The following is a 13695-nucleotide window of genomic DNA, read 5'->3' as shown; positions in this document are numbered from 1 at the left end:
CCAGAATATTGCCACATAATATGGAGGGAGATCTGAATATTTCTATTGAAAATTGAACTCAAGGGGCAGCTAGGTGGCGCAATGGATGAAGCACTGGCCCTGGATTCAGAAGTATCTGAGTTCAAATCTAGCTTCAGACACTTGACACTTACTAGCTATGTGACCCTGGGCAAGTCACTTAACTCTCATTGCCCCGCAAGAAAGAAAGAAAGAAAGAAAGAAAGAAAGAAAGAAAGAAAGAAAGAAAGAAAGAAAGAAAGAAAGAAAGAAAGAAAGAAAGAAAGAAAGAAAGAAAGAAAGAAAGAAAGAAAGAAAGAAAGAAAGAAAGAAAGAAAGAAAGAAAGAAAGAAAGAAAGAAAGAAAGAAAAATTGAACTCAAGATTTGGTGCCACATGGAGCAAAATCATACCTACCCATCCATCTTAAATGGAAGAGATAATCCTGAATGCACAGTTGTACAAAAAGAACACAAGACTCTAAGTTGGCTTTTAGTTAATTTTTAAAAATTTTATTGATACCATTTTTATTTTCATCACCAGAATAGCTTCCCGGCTGTCCTGAGCAGCCATTCATTCCATGCTTTCCCTCCTCATCTCCACCTTTTACAAGGAGCTTTTCTGGTTCCCCTTCATTCCTAGTACCTTGCATTTGAGATATATTTCCCAAGTATATATCTTGTTTGTATGTTGTTGTTTGCATATTGTCTCCCCCGTTAGAAAATGAACTCCTTGAGGGCAAGAACTGTTTTTGCCTTTCTTTGCATTCCCAGTACTTAGCCCAGCGCCTGACACATAGGAGGTGTTTAGTAAATGCTTATTGATTGATTTTTTTTGTCTGAGGAGCTCCAGGAAGTTTTCTTCATTTTTAAAATGAAGTTGGTTTAATAATCTCTGAGGTCCCTTTCAGCTCTAGGATTATTCTGATTACTTTTATTCTTCCCTTTGAAGGTTGTAGGGTAGGATAACATATCCTGTAGATTGGTGCATTGTTGGAAATGTTTTTCGGGGGCAGTTAGGTGGCACAGTGGATAAAGCACTGGCCCTGGATTTAGGAGTACCTGAGTTCAAATTCGGCCTAAGACACTTAACACTTACTGGCTGTGTGACCCTGGGCAAGTCATTTAACCCCAATTGCCCTGAAAAAAATAATCTTTTTCTTCCCTTATAACTACTCTGATTTGTCATTCAAAAACTCATATCAGATGAAGCGGGCATATATAAGCCCAAAAACATGCATAGGAAAACTTTTAACAAGCAGGACTAAAGAATATTTAAAAGCCAGTCATACCCAACATGTAGCTGTGCCCTCAGGTATTGGGTTGGCACTCCTGCTACACCTCCAAGAGTAGTTGTGGTTGAGGCTTCTGACTTGAGTAGAATTCAGTGCTCACTGGGCATCTACTATGTATATAACATTGTGCCAATGCTGGGAGGAAGGCAGAAGGATAGACTGCAGAGGGCTCTGGTTTAGAATTAGAAGAACTAGGTTTGAGGCAGCTAAGTGGATAGAGCACTGGCCTTGGAGTCAGAAGGATCTGAGTTCAAATCCGACCTCAGACACCTAACACTTACTAGCTGTGTGACCCTGGGCAAGTCACTTAACCCCAATTGCCTCACCCCCCCCCAAAAAAAAAAAAGACGAAGAAGAACTAGGTTCACATCCTGACTCTTACTTTCCACTGATAGGTCTTTGGGCAAGTGACCTGACCTCTTTGAACCTAGGTTTCCACGACTTTAAGATAAAAGGTTTAGACTAGATGACTTGTAAAGTCTCTTCTAACTCTAAATGTATGATTCTGTGAAATACAAATTATTATTAGACTGGGTGCCTGCCTTCCTAAAGCTTGTAATTGGGCACTTATAGCTATACAACAAGGCCAAATGTGATAAGTGCTAGAGATGTAACAAATACATAATAATAAAAACTTCACATTTACATAATTCTTTATGGTTTACAAAGCACTTTCCTCACAACTCTATGAAATAACAAGTCTTATCCCCATTTTATAAATTAACAAACTAGGGGGCAGCTAGGTGGCGCAGTGGATAAAGCTCCGGCCCTGGATTCAGGAGGACCTGAGTTCAAATCTGGCCTCAGACACTTGACACTTACTAGCTGTGTGACCCTGGGCAAGTCACTTAACCCTCATTGCCCCGCCAAAAGCAAAGCAAAACAAAACAAAAAAATTAACAAACTAACTTGGGGGTGTAGTAACTTGACCACAGTCATAGAGCTTGGAAATGTTGAAGCCTAGAACTGGAATTCAAACCCAGTTGCTAATAGTCATTGTTAGTTAGTTGTTGGGGTTCTTTTTTTTTTTACTTTGTCATGCTGCTTGAAAAAGATTAGATTTTTCCATCAGTTTACAGAGGAGATGATAATTTATCTTGGTCTTGAAGGATAGAACTTCAGTAAGCAAAGAACAGTGTCACAGAAGCTAAAGAATTTTGGTTTGAAGGCAGAGTTTTGGGGTTTTTTTTTTTAAGAGGAAGTGGTCAATAGTGTGAAAAACTGCAAGGAAATTCAAGGAAAGATGAAGCTCATTGGTTTAGCAGATGACTTTCAAGAAAAAAAAATATCATTTGAGTTGTTGAAGATGGAGCCAGAAAAGAGAGTACATTATGAAGTAGCAAGTGACGAAAAAACAGAAGCAAAAAATGTTGGAATTTTGGTGATGAAATAATAGAGAAAGATGTGTTGGTAGCTGGACAGAGGAGCATAGTCAAGGGAAGGTGTTTTTAGAATAGAGAAAATAAGCAATGTTTATAGGCATAAGGAGGGGAAATCTAGCAGAGAGGCAGAGATTGGAATTGAAAAAGATGGGAGATCATCAGTAGTCTAAGGTCCCAGAAGAAATGGAAAATAATAAAGTCAAGGAAGAATTATCCTGAGACCAAAGAGGAGAGTATGGGGGAAAAAACCAAGATTTTGAGTTGTAGATAAGATCATTAGGAGCTCACTTTGGATAACAGTCTTTTCAGTAAAGTAGGAAATGAGGTCATTTAATGAGCAGGATGAAGGTTAAACAGGGGCTTACGAAGAGAGAAGAAGGTTTAGAAAAGCCATGATAGAGGGAATATGATAGCAACATCCATAGGAAAGACTTGCATGAACTGATGTAAGAGTAATATAACCAGGAAAACAATATAAAGCAAAAACTACAACAATGTAAAAGAAAACAAACAACTATATAATTGTAATGACCAACCTTTGTCCTAGAGAAGAGATGAGAAAATGCACCCTTTTTTGCTATGGGGTGGGGGGTCGGCTATGATTCTGGAATGTTACATATTTTATCAATCAATCAAAAGTTGGTTTTACTTAACTGTTTGGGGTTTTTCCCTTTGTTAAAAAGGAAAGCTCAGGGCAGCTAGGTGGTGCAGTGGATAGAGCACCAGCCCTGGAGTCAGGAAGACCTGGGTTCAAATCCGGCCTCAGATACTTGACACTTACTAGCTGTGTGACCCTGGGTAAGTCACTTAACCCCAATTGCCTCACTAAAAAAAAAAAGGAAAGCTCACTGGGGAGGGGAGGGGACATATTCTGAAATGACTATGATATAAAAACAAAAGTCATCAATAAAGTCTTGTAGAAGTCAATAAGATGAACAAAAGGGGTTGCAGCAATGTACAAGAGCAAGGAGGGTAAGAACATAAATTTCTTTTTTTGGTGAGGCAATTGGAGTTAGGTGACTTGCCCAGGTTCACACAGCTAGTAAGTGTTAAGTGTCTGAGGTCGAATTTGAACTCAGGTCCTCCTGACTCCAGGGCCAGTACTCTATCCACTGCGCCACCTAGCTGCCCCAGAACATAAATTTCATGGGAAGGGAAAAAGCATATGGTTCGAGGAGCTAAGGAAGGAGGGAGAAGTAGAAACACCTGAAAAGACTTATAAATCCAAAGAGGAATCACCAAAAAATATAGATTTTTGCAAAGGTGTGTACAGAAGATAGAAATAAGAGCAGGTCGCTCTTCTAAGGATTGTATGCTAAATTCTCAGTCTCAGGTTGAGCAGGTGACCTTCAGCTAGAGAAGAAAGCTAAGGATAACAAGGAAGGTTTTCCTAGTTACATGTAAGAGGAGGATCAAAGGAAGGGATAATATTGCTTCTTGGGACAGTTAGAGTGATGATAACCAAAGCCAGAAGACTTGGTTCTCATCTTGCTTTGGTTTTCTCTGCCAAGGAGAACAAACTTTAGACTAAAAAGGACATCACCAAAAATGTCTCCTTAAGAGAATTGATACCCAGTATAAAGAAGGAGATTGTAAAAGAGTACCTAAGCTGCCCTTGATAAATTTAAGTCAGCTGACCCAGATGAACTATGTCTTGAGGTGTTAAAAGAACTGATGGATAATGATTGTTGAAATACTATCAGTGATATTTGGGGTTGTTTTGTTTTTCGTTTTGTTTTGTTTTGTTTTCAATTAGCAAGCAATTTTTCTTTCACCCATCCCAGTCCCCCACCCACTAAAAATAAAGGAAAGAAAATTTATCAGAACCATGTACAAGTATAGTCAAGCAAAACAAAGTCCTACATTGGCCATATCCAAAAATATGTTTCCTATTTTGCATATTAGTCCATCTCTCTTTCAAGAGATAGGCAGCATCCTTCTTTATCAGTCCTTTGTAATTGTGATTGATCATGTAATTGAGTGAAGTTTTTCAGAATTGTTCTTTCTTACAATATTGATGTTACAGTAAAAATTGCTCCTCTGATTCTGCTTACTTCACTCTGTGTCAATTCATACAGGTCTTCCAGATGTCTATAAAACTGCCTTTTCGGGGCAGCTAGGTGGCGCAGTGGATAGAGCACTGGCCCTGGAGTCAGGAGGACCTGAGTTCAAATCCGGCCTCAGACACTTAACACTAACTAGCTGTGTGACCCTGGGCAAGTCACTTAACCCCAACTGCCTCACTAAAAAAACAAAACTGCCTTTTCATTTCTTATAGCAGATAGTACTGTATTACATTTATATAGCATACATTATTCAGCTGTTTTTGTGATTTCTCCTGAGATTATTGACCTTTTGTGCTTCCATGTGGATTTCACTATTTTTTCTAGTTCTATAAAATAACCAATCCCTTGGTAGTTTGATTAGTATGGCACTAAATAAGCAAATTAATTTAGATACTCTTAAAATTTTTAATATTTTGGCTCAGCCCAAGAGTGATTTAATATTTTTCCAACTATTTTGCCCTGTCTTTATTTCTGTAAATAGTGTTTTGTTCTTGTGTATATCTTGGTAGGTAGACTATCAGGTACTTTGTACATTCTGTAGTTATTTTAAATGGAATTTCTCTTTCTATCTCTTCCTGCTTAGTTTTTTTGGTATTTATACAGAAATGTTGGTAATTTGTGTGGGTTTATTTTATATCCTGCAACTTTGCATAAGTTACTTGTTTCACTTAATGTTTTAGTTGACTCTCTACTATATTTATTTCCTCAATTTCTTTCTCTTTAATGTCTCTCTTATTCTGAATGTATACCTCTTTATGCTCCTGCCCTTGCTTCCCACTTATTGACCAAGTTGAGCTGACAGATTCCCCTTAGGACCAGTGGGTACTTGACACTTTTATGTATTCTCAACTACAAGCTCCAACTACTTCCATATCTCAGGGCGATGTATTTATTGGCCCATGTTTAAACCCCTTCCTTCAGGACAAAAGATCTTGTAATCAAGTATATGTACTTAACATGAGTATAATATGGTATCAATATATTCTCATTCTTCTCTATTGGGCAGAATCATATCACTACAGGTTGTAATGAGGATGGGGGGAGTAGTATGACATGAACTTCAAGAGAGGTAGTTGATTATTGGTAGAATAGGCATTTGGCAATGGGGAGCAAGGAACAGGCTGACTTCCTCTTCCAGGCAACATAATCTGTGGCAAGGAAGAAAAGAAGCAGACTTCATTGGAATGCATTTTTGGAATGTATGTTTAAGTGTTTATTTATAAATAAATTGTCCTTCTTAAAGCTCAAGGTAAATAACAATCTAAAATACAGAAAATTTTAGGGCCAAAGTGTTAGATGCTGTTAAAAAAAATGCAGATCAATCATAAGATAAAGTATTGATAAAATTATAATGCAAAACAAGAGGAAAATAATTTTATTTACAAAGCTTTCTATCCACCCCCATTGTTAGTGTTATTTCTCTCCATGAAATTTATTTGCTTTTATTGTTTTGCATTTGCTTGTGTATATGTTGTATCCTCCTAGCATAGAGGTCATTAAGCTTTTTTGGCAGAGAGCTCTTGACAACCTGACAAAACTTAGAGACCCCTTTTTCAGAATAATTGCTTAGATACATAAAATATGTAGAGTCACAAAGGCAACCAAGAATATCGAAATATAGTTATCGGAATGTTAAAAAGAAAAAAAAGTTCACCTATCCCAGGTTAAGAGCATCTGATCTAGTCATATGTCAACTCCCCAAGGGCAGGGAACTTTCATTTTTGTCTTCAGGCACTGCCCTCAGCACTTAACAATGGGTGCCAAGTTAATAAGTGTTTATTGAATTGGATTTTCTAGATCACTCATATAGTAAAAGAAGATGATATACCGGGAAGTGATTTTTAGATTCACTGTTATTGCTGTTTACCCAACCATAGTTTCATGTTTTGGAAAATGAGCTTCACAACTCTTTGCCATAGCAATGAGACAAGAAAAAGAAATCGAGGGAACAAACATAGATCAAGAAGAAATGCAGTTATCAATTTTTATATATGATATACTAGCATACTCAATTATCTTTAAGACTAAAACATCATTAAGATTTTTTTTAAAACTTCCATTAAATTGAGTTTCTTGAGAACTATTTTTTGCTTTGCTTTGCATCCATTATAGTAAGGGTTTAATAAATGCTTATTGTTATTTTTCTTAGGTAATATTTAGCAAAAAGTCATACTTAAATGCATACTATACAAATACATGTCTTGTTTATATGTAGTAAATTTCTCCAATATAGCAGATTGAGATAATAGCGTAAATATTTTTATATTTATTTGTGATTAGAGAAATATTAGTTATGTTGGATGCTGTTTTACATGTACTCGTATAAAGATAACTTCACTCACATTTTTCTCTCCATTTATTTGTTTGTTAATATATTCCCATTGAACTCCCTCCTTTAGCTTAAATCACTCAGTCTGTTTCAGAAAAGTGGTTTACACAGGAAAACATCATGAAACTCCAGTGTGAACATCATGTTTGGTTGATTCGTTGTCTATTTCAGTAATATGACTGCCCTTCTCTGAGTGAAATGTTTATGTATTTTATGTCTGTATCCTTACAGGAGACCTTCATTCAAGAAGATCATTTGTCATGCTTTGGGAAAAGAAAAGGTTTAACAACAGTTTTCTGGACTCAGCTACAGATTGTGAAAATTGTCTTGGGTGGGGGGAAGGGTAAGAAAAAAGTAAAGATTTATATTTTGTGGTTGGTGAATCAATCAGTTACCATGCTCTCTTCATTTAATGTCCATTTTAACATTATGATTTTCATATCTAAATGAAAAAAACCACAGTACACCTTTTACTCATTCCAAAATTAAAGAAAGCTCAACATAAAAAAATTACACTCCTGACCATGGCATTGGCATTTCTTTTTATTCTTTTTTGTTGTTACTTATTTGGTCCAGTTCTCTATTTCTATGAGTGTAGGGAAAATGCCTCTACCAATACAGACTTGTACTGTCTGGAACTTATAGTCTCAGGGAGCTTCCAGGGGGTGCTAAGAAATTAAGATTCAGAACTTGAACACAGATTTTCCTGACTCCAACGCCCTTCATATACCATATTGTGCTGGTATTTTGAAAAACGTGTTTTGTTCTCTTAATTACTAATGAAGTAGGTCCTGAGAAGTCCTAGAATGCTTCAAGAAAGGGCCTTGGATACATATGTACAGTGTGGAAATTATAGCACTTTATTTCCTTTATTCAAAGCATTTTTTTAAACTACTTAGAATGCACAATAAATAAAACTATTCAGTATATTCCCTTTTATCCCCATCCTGACCACTTTTAGATTCGGTGGAAGGTACTTCTGAACATAAAACATTTTTAATTAATTACCAGTGGCTAACTAAAAGGATATCATTTTAAATTCCCTTTTAACTTTATACTGAAAAAGCAAAATAAAGTGGTCTTGTAGGCAGCAGCCATAAGAAAATCAAAAGAAAGCCATTCTCTGTGGAAGAAAGGATGCAGGGCCACCTGGGACCCCACCCATTCAACTATATTCCATGTTTCCTAGGACAAGAACTCCAAGCCAGGCATACTTATCTTCCTTGGGGATTTATCGTTGTGGCTGTTGCATTCCAACATTCTTTTCTCAGGATTGACAGAGTTCTCACTATCCAATATAGGACAAAGAGAAGAAAAGAAGAAGCAGACCCCAAACCCTGGCCTATCCTGCAGGGAGAAATAGGGCTTAGAAGTGAAAGCAAAGGGGGCAGCTAGATGGTGCAGTGGATAGAGCACCGGCCCTGGAGTCAGGAGGACCCGAGTTCAAATCGGCCTCAGACACTTAACACTTACTGTCTGTGTGACCCTGAGCAAGTCACTTAACCCCAATTGCCTCACCAAAAAAAAAAAAGAAGTGAAAGCAGAAGCAATGTCATTATAGCTTCCATATAGGCCTTAAGAAAGTTGAAAACCTGGCCTAGCAGTAAATGTCATCACTCATTACTACGGATCCTTGCCTGCTTTCTAGCCCCTGGAAACTTTAGAAGCAAGGATCCATGTAGACCACGATTAAATTAACTCCACAATACCCAATTCCCTGGGGTCCTGATGTCTCTATCCCCCTGCCCTCCATCTGTTTTTTCATGTACTTACCTAATAAGGTGTTGTATAAGATAGATGGATAAGATGCCTCTAATGGGTATCCACCTAAGGCCCACCTTCACAAATCAAGTTCTTTGCAACCATCATGATTTAAGCCAAAATATCTGATGTTTGCTCAGATGAAGGATGAAAGTGGGATCACAAGGAGACAGTGGTCTATACCAGTCTACCTTCAAAAGATCATGCGTGGTGTGATTGGAACATTTCTACATTGGAAAATTATAATAATGTCTGTACTTTCAGGTCATCTCAGTAAAAGCAAATACTTATATGCTAAAACAATATTATTTTGTAAAAATCACTGGAACCTTCAGACATAAAGAGTGAAATGAGAGTATTCTAGTGGACCAGTGTTCTAACAAAAGTATTCCATTGTATCATCAACACTCTTTTGTCCACTATGATTAATATTGAATGACTAAAGAGCAATGTTAATAAAAGAGTTTACCAACTTCTAAGTTGCTTTCAATTCAATTTAATGTGTATTAATACTACCTAATAATACCCTTGTTGCATCAGAAATCAACAGGAATCAATTAATGTACTGGAAAAGTACCTCGGGGTAGTTATTTGACTATGCCTAAAGTTAAAATTCTTAACTAAAAATTGATTATTTTTAATAGTGGACATTTAAAGTCCCAGTGTCAGCCTGTATAATTCAAGGAACCACCTAGCTAAAATGGGAGAGGCTTACAATCAGGTTGGTCCCAGGATGATACATATTTTGGACACAACTTATAAAAGACATACCTGCTAAGTCCTAGAGGATGCAACCACCGTTGTTGCACCTATGAAAGCATGGATCCTTGAAGCATAAGATACACTAAATGAAGGATATAACATTAATGAACATATTGAATCTATCCTCAATGTGCTTCCAATGGCAAAGTAAAAGATGACAGGCTGACCCAAAGTAAACCAAGAAAAGGAAAGAGAACATGAAGAGCGTTGGCATAAGAAAAGGCTTTGGATCCCCATATAACAAAGTTCTTCTCTTTCTCTTGTGGGAAGTTTAATTTTCTTGATACCAACACTCCCTGTGGTGATCCAGGCACATAGTTAATAAATTCAAGGCAAATTTGATTAATTTGTGTTGCTTGAAAAACCAGATTAACAATAACAAGAGTTTGGGGTCAGCTAGGTGGCGCGGTGGATAAAGCACCAGCCCTGGATTCAGGAGGACCTAAGTTCAAATCCAGTCTCAGACACTTGATACTTACTAGCTGTGTGACCCTGGACAAGTCACTTAACTCTCATTGCCCCGCAAAAAAAAAAAAATGTAATTAAAGTTTTAGAAGTCCACTAAGACTTTTGGGACACCCTGTTTAGTTGAGCCATATTTATTTTGTTATGGTACCTAGCAGATTGTGAAGATTAGATACATATTACCCACAAACCTGATTTTCCTCAATGTCTAGCATGAAGTAGCTATTATTCACCTATCTTTTTTGTGGGTTCCAGATAGTTCATTTTTTGAAAACCCAATATTAAAGGACACTATGCCAACTTCTAAGTTGCTTTGACACTTAACAATCTGCCCCAAATTCCCTGGGAAGAAATTAAGCTTTTAAGGATGTACATTAATTCATTAAGACTATCAAGTGCCATTAGATCAATGCAGCAGTGTCCATTTGAAAGCACAAACCAGTTATGTTAGAATGAGAAGCAATTAGAACCTGCTGCTCTTCTCAAAATCTCTTAATTGGGGGAATTCAATGTACCCACAGAACAACAAACTAATGACTAAATTTATTTTCTTTACCAAACAGAACATAAGCCCTTAGTGTTCTAGAAGCTTATCCAAAAAATATGAGAGCAGTGAAATCTAGCACAGATAACTAAGTACCCTGTTAGCATAAACATCTAGGACCAAGAATTCAGGAAATGCATAAAATGTTCATAGATCAATATTTGAATTCCAGCAGATTTTTTAAATGATGAAATTCCATATCCTTAAAAGCCCATACTGACCATTCTATGTGATGTTTCCCTTGAAGTCCCATAAACTGGTCACTTATAGCACAAGAACTCTTTATTTAATGTTGTATTAGCAACTAAATAGCAATGCTAACAACTGTATTTGATTAGTAACTATGTTTAATTCACACCAAATATCATGATAGGACCAGTGTAGTACTGCATTGGCCTCAGAATAGGGGATTCATGAGCCAAGATGGTGGAGTAGAAGAAGCATTCCAGCCAAACTCTCCCAACATTCTCTTCCAAACAACTTTAAAATGATATAGCCAGGGCAGCTAGGTGGCACAGTGGATAAAGCACCGACCCTGGAGTCAGGAGTACCTGAGTTCAAGTCCAGCCTCAGACACTTAACACTTACTAGCTGTGTGACCCTGGGCAAGTCACTTAACCCCAATTGCCTCACTAAAAAAAAAAAGAAAGAAAAAAAAAATAATAAAATGATATAGCCAACAAAATGTCAGGATAAAAGACAACTTAGGTTATTGGAAGGAAAGGGCTATGACACAGGTGGGAATGGGGGGAGGTGCCCAGATTGCACTCAATATCAGCACCAACTGTGGGTCTTGGAAGTGGCTATCACAGCAACAGCAGCAATGACTCCAGTAGTAGCTCTTAGCCTAGAGACAGTCAAAGGGACTGGATGACTGGTCAGAAACAGAGGGGACCTCTGAACTAACACTGGGAATAGGACCAGGCACTGTTTTTCAGCTCTAGTGCCCATGCCCAGTTCTGGGTTACAGTTCCAGGGTGGAGAGGAGCACTTGTGGTCACAAGGGAGCAAAGGCCCTGGACAGAAAGAAATGCTAGCACAATGGCTGCAAGAGAGCAGGGGCCTTTCTTGGGTAAGAAGGAGAGTGCCAGTAGATAGAGCACCGGCCCTGGAGTCAGGAGTACCTGAGTTCAAATCTGGCCTCAGACACTTAACACTTACTAGCTGTGTGACCCTGGGCAAGTCACTTAACCCCAATTGCCTCACTAAAAAAAAAAAAAAAAAAAGGAGAGTGCAAACCAGGAGAGCACTCACTACACCTCTCCTCAGATCATACCACCTTGGAAGCACCAAGAATGTACAAATCCCAGAACTGTGAAAACAGCAATGTAAAAAAGCCTGAAACTTGGAATGGTGCTGCTCCCTACCCCCTAGGTGAGCAGAACCCAACTTTAACGTTAAGCTCAAAATCAAGGAGTAGGTTGGGAAAATGAAGAACAACAAAAAAAAGAATCTTGTAATACTATCTCTCACCATGATGACAGGGATGATCAAGATACAAACCAAGAAGAAAATTATGTGGAAAACAGCTACAAGCAAAGCCTCAAAGAAGAATGAAGATTGGAATAAGTCCAACAAGAATTCCTGGAAGAGGATTCTGGGAAGATGGCAGAATAAGGCAGGAAATTACCTAGCTTTCCTAAATTCCCCCACAATATAAAATGCCTTAAAGTGATTTTTGAGTGTCAGAAATAATTAAAAGTTGGGGTAAAACAGTTGTCCAGTCTAAGACAACTTGCAAATAGGTTAGGAAAGACTCAACCTTCCAGGGTGGTTTAACCTGATTGAAGTGCAGATAACTCCAGGCAGATACTTCCAAATAAACAAACAACAAGCAGCTGTGTTGGGTGGCAGCCTCAGCTTCGGGAACTTTCATCCCATGGATGGTGTAGGGGCCAGATGGCTGATCAAGGGAAGATTGCAGGGCTTTCTGCCAGTGCTGGATGCCAGGCCCAGGTGCACTGACTTAATGTGGTCCTGAGCTATGGCTATGAGTAACGAGGAGCACATGCCACTGAGTGCAGTCATAGAGGTCAAGGTCCCTGCTGGCTGTGGACACTTGCAGAGTCCCTAGTTTGGGTTCCAGGGCAGAGGGGTGAGCTGAAATTTGCAGCTATAGGAGGACCTACAGAGAACAAGAGCATTTGCAGGGATAGCATTACAGGGGACCTGGTTGAAGTTCAGGGGTGGAGAGGAATACCTGAAGTTAGGCCCCCAGATAGAGCTCAGAAAAAAATAGCACAAAAACCTGAAGCCAGAGATATCCCCTATACTTCAGGACATGGTCCAACTCTTTGCACAAAGTTAGTAGATAATAAATAAGCTGCTGTTATAATAATTATTATTATAAAGCAAAAGAGAAAAGAACCCAACCATAGATAGCTACTATGGTGATAGAGAAGATCCGGGTTAAAACTCAGAAGAAGATAGTGAAATCAGAACAGCTACTTCTATCTCAAAGGAAAAAGCAAAATTTTGTTCACAAGTCCCAATGATAATGAGAGGGTCAAAGAACAAATCATAGAAATAATAATTTCATTTAAAATAATGGCAACAGGGGCAGCTAGGTGGCACAGTAGATAAAGCACCGGCCCTGGATTCAGGAGGATCTGAGTTCAAATTTGACCTCAGACACTTGCCACTTACTAGCTGTGTGACCCTGGGCAAGTCACTTAACATCCATTGCCCCACAAAAAAACAAAACAAAAATAAATAAAATAATGGCAACAATCAAAAAAATTATGAAAATTTGTGAAAAGTAGCCAAAGTGGTATATAGAGGAAAATTTCATATAGCAATATATAGAGGAAAAACCTATCAATAAAAGAGCAGATCTATGAATTGGGCATGCAACTAAAAAAAGCTGGAACAAATTTTAATTCCCCAGTTAAACAAAATAGAAATCCTAAAAAATCAAAGGAGAGATTAATAAAACTGAAAGAAAAAATAATTGAACTAGTAAATAAAACTAGGAGCTGTTTTTTTAAGTAGATAAATCATTGGTTAATTTGATTTTTTTTTAAATTGCCAGTATCAAAAGTGAAAAGAGAGGGGAGGCTAGGTGGTGCAGTGGATAAAGCACGGGCCCTGGATTCA

The 13695-nt window shown here is 37.9% G+C and overlaps 1 protein-coding gene across 2 annotated transcripts in view; it reads left to right on the top strand.

Annotated features, from left to right (window-relative positions):
* Positions 1–9269, top strand: part of RSPH3 (radial spoke head 3) — an 87984-nt gene extending 78715 nt beyond the window's left edge. For both annotated transcript variants that reach the window (XR_006356193.1, XM_043999354.1), the window contains one exon: positions 7299–9269. The gene's annotated coding sequence lies outside the window, so the exon portion shown is untranslated. The remainder of the gene's footprint in view (positions 1–7298) is intronic.
* The last annotated feature ends 4426 nt before the right edge of the window (positions 9270–13695 follow it).

The sequence above is a fragment of the Dromiciops gliroides genome, chromosome 4, assembly GCF_019393635.1.
Source record: "Dromiciops gliroides isolate mDroGli1 chromosome 4, mDroGli1.pri, whole genome shotgun sequence".
Lineage (NCBI taxonomy): Eukaryota > Metazoa > Chordata > Mammalia > Microbiotheria > Microbiotheriidae > Dromiciops > Dromiciops gliroides.
Note: the sequence above shows the minus strand (reverse complement) of the source record. Positions and strands in the feature narration are given on the sequence as shown.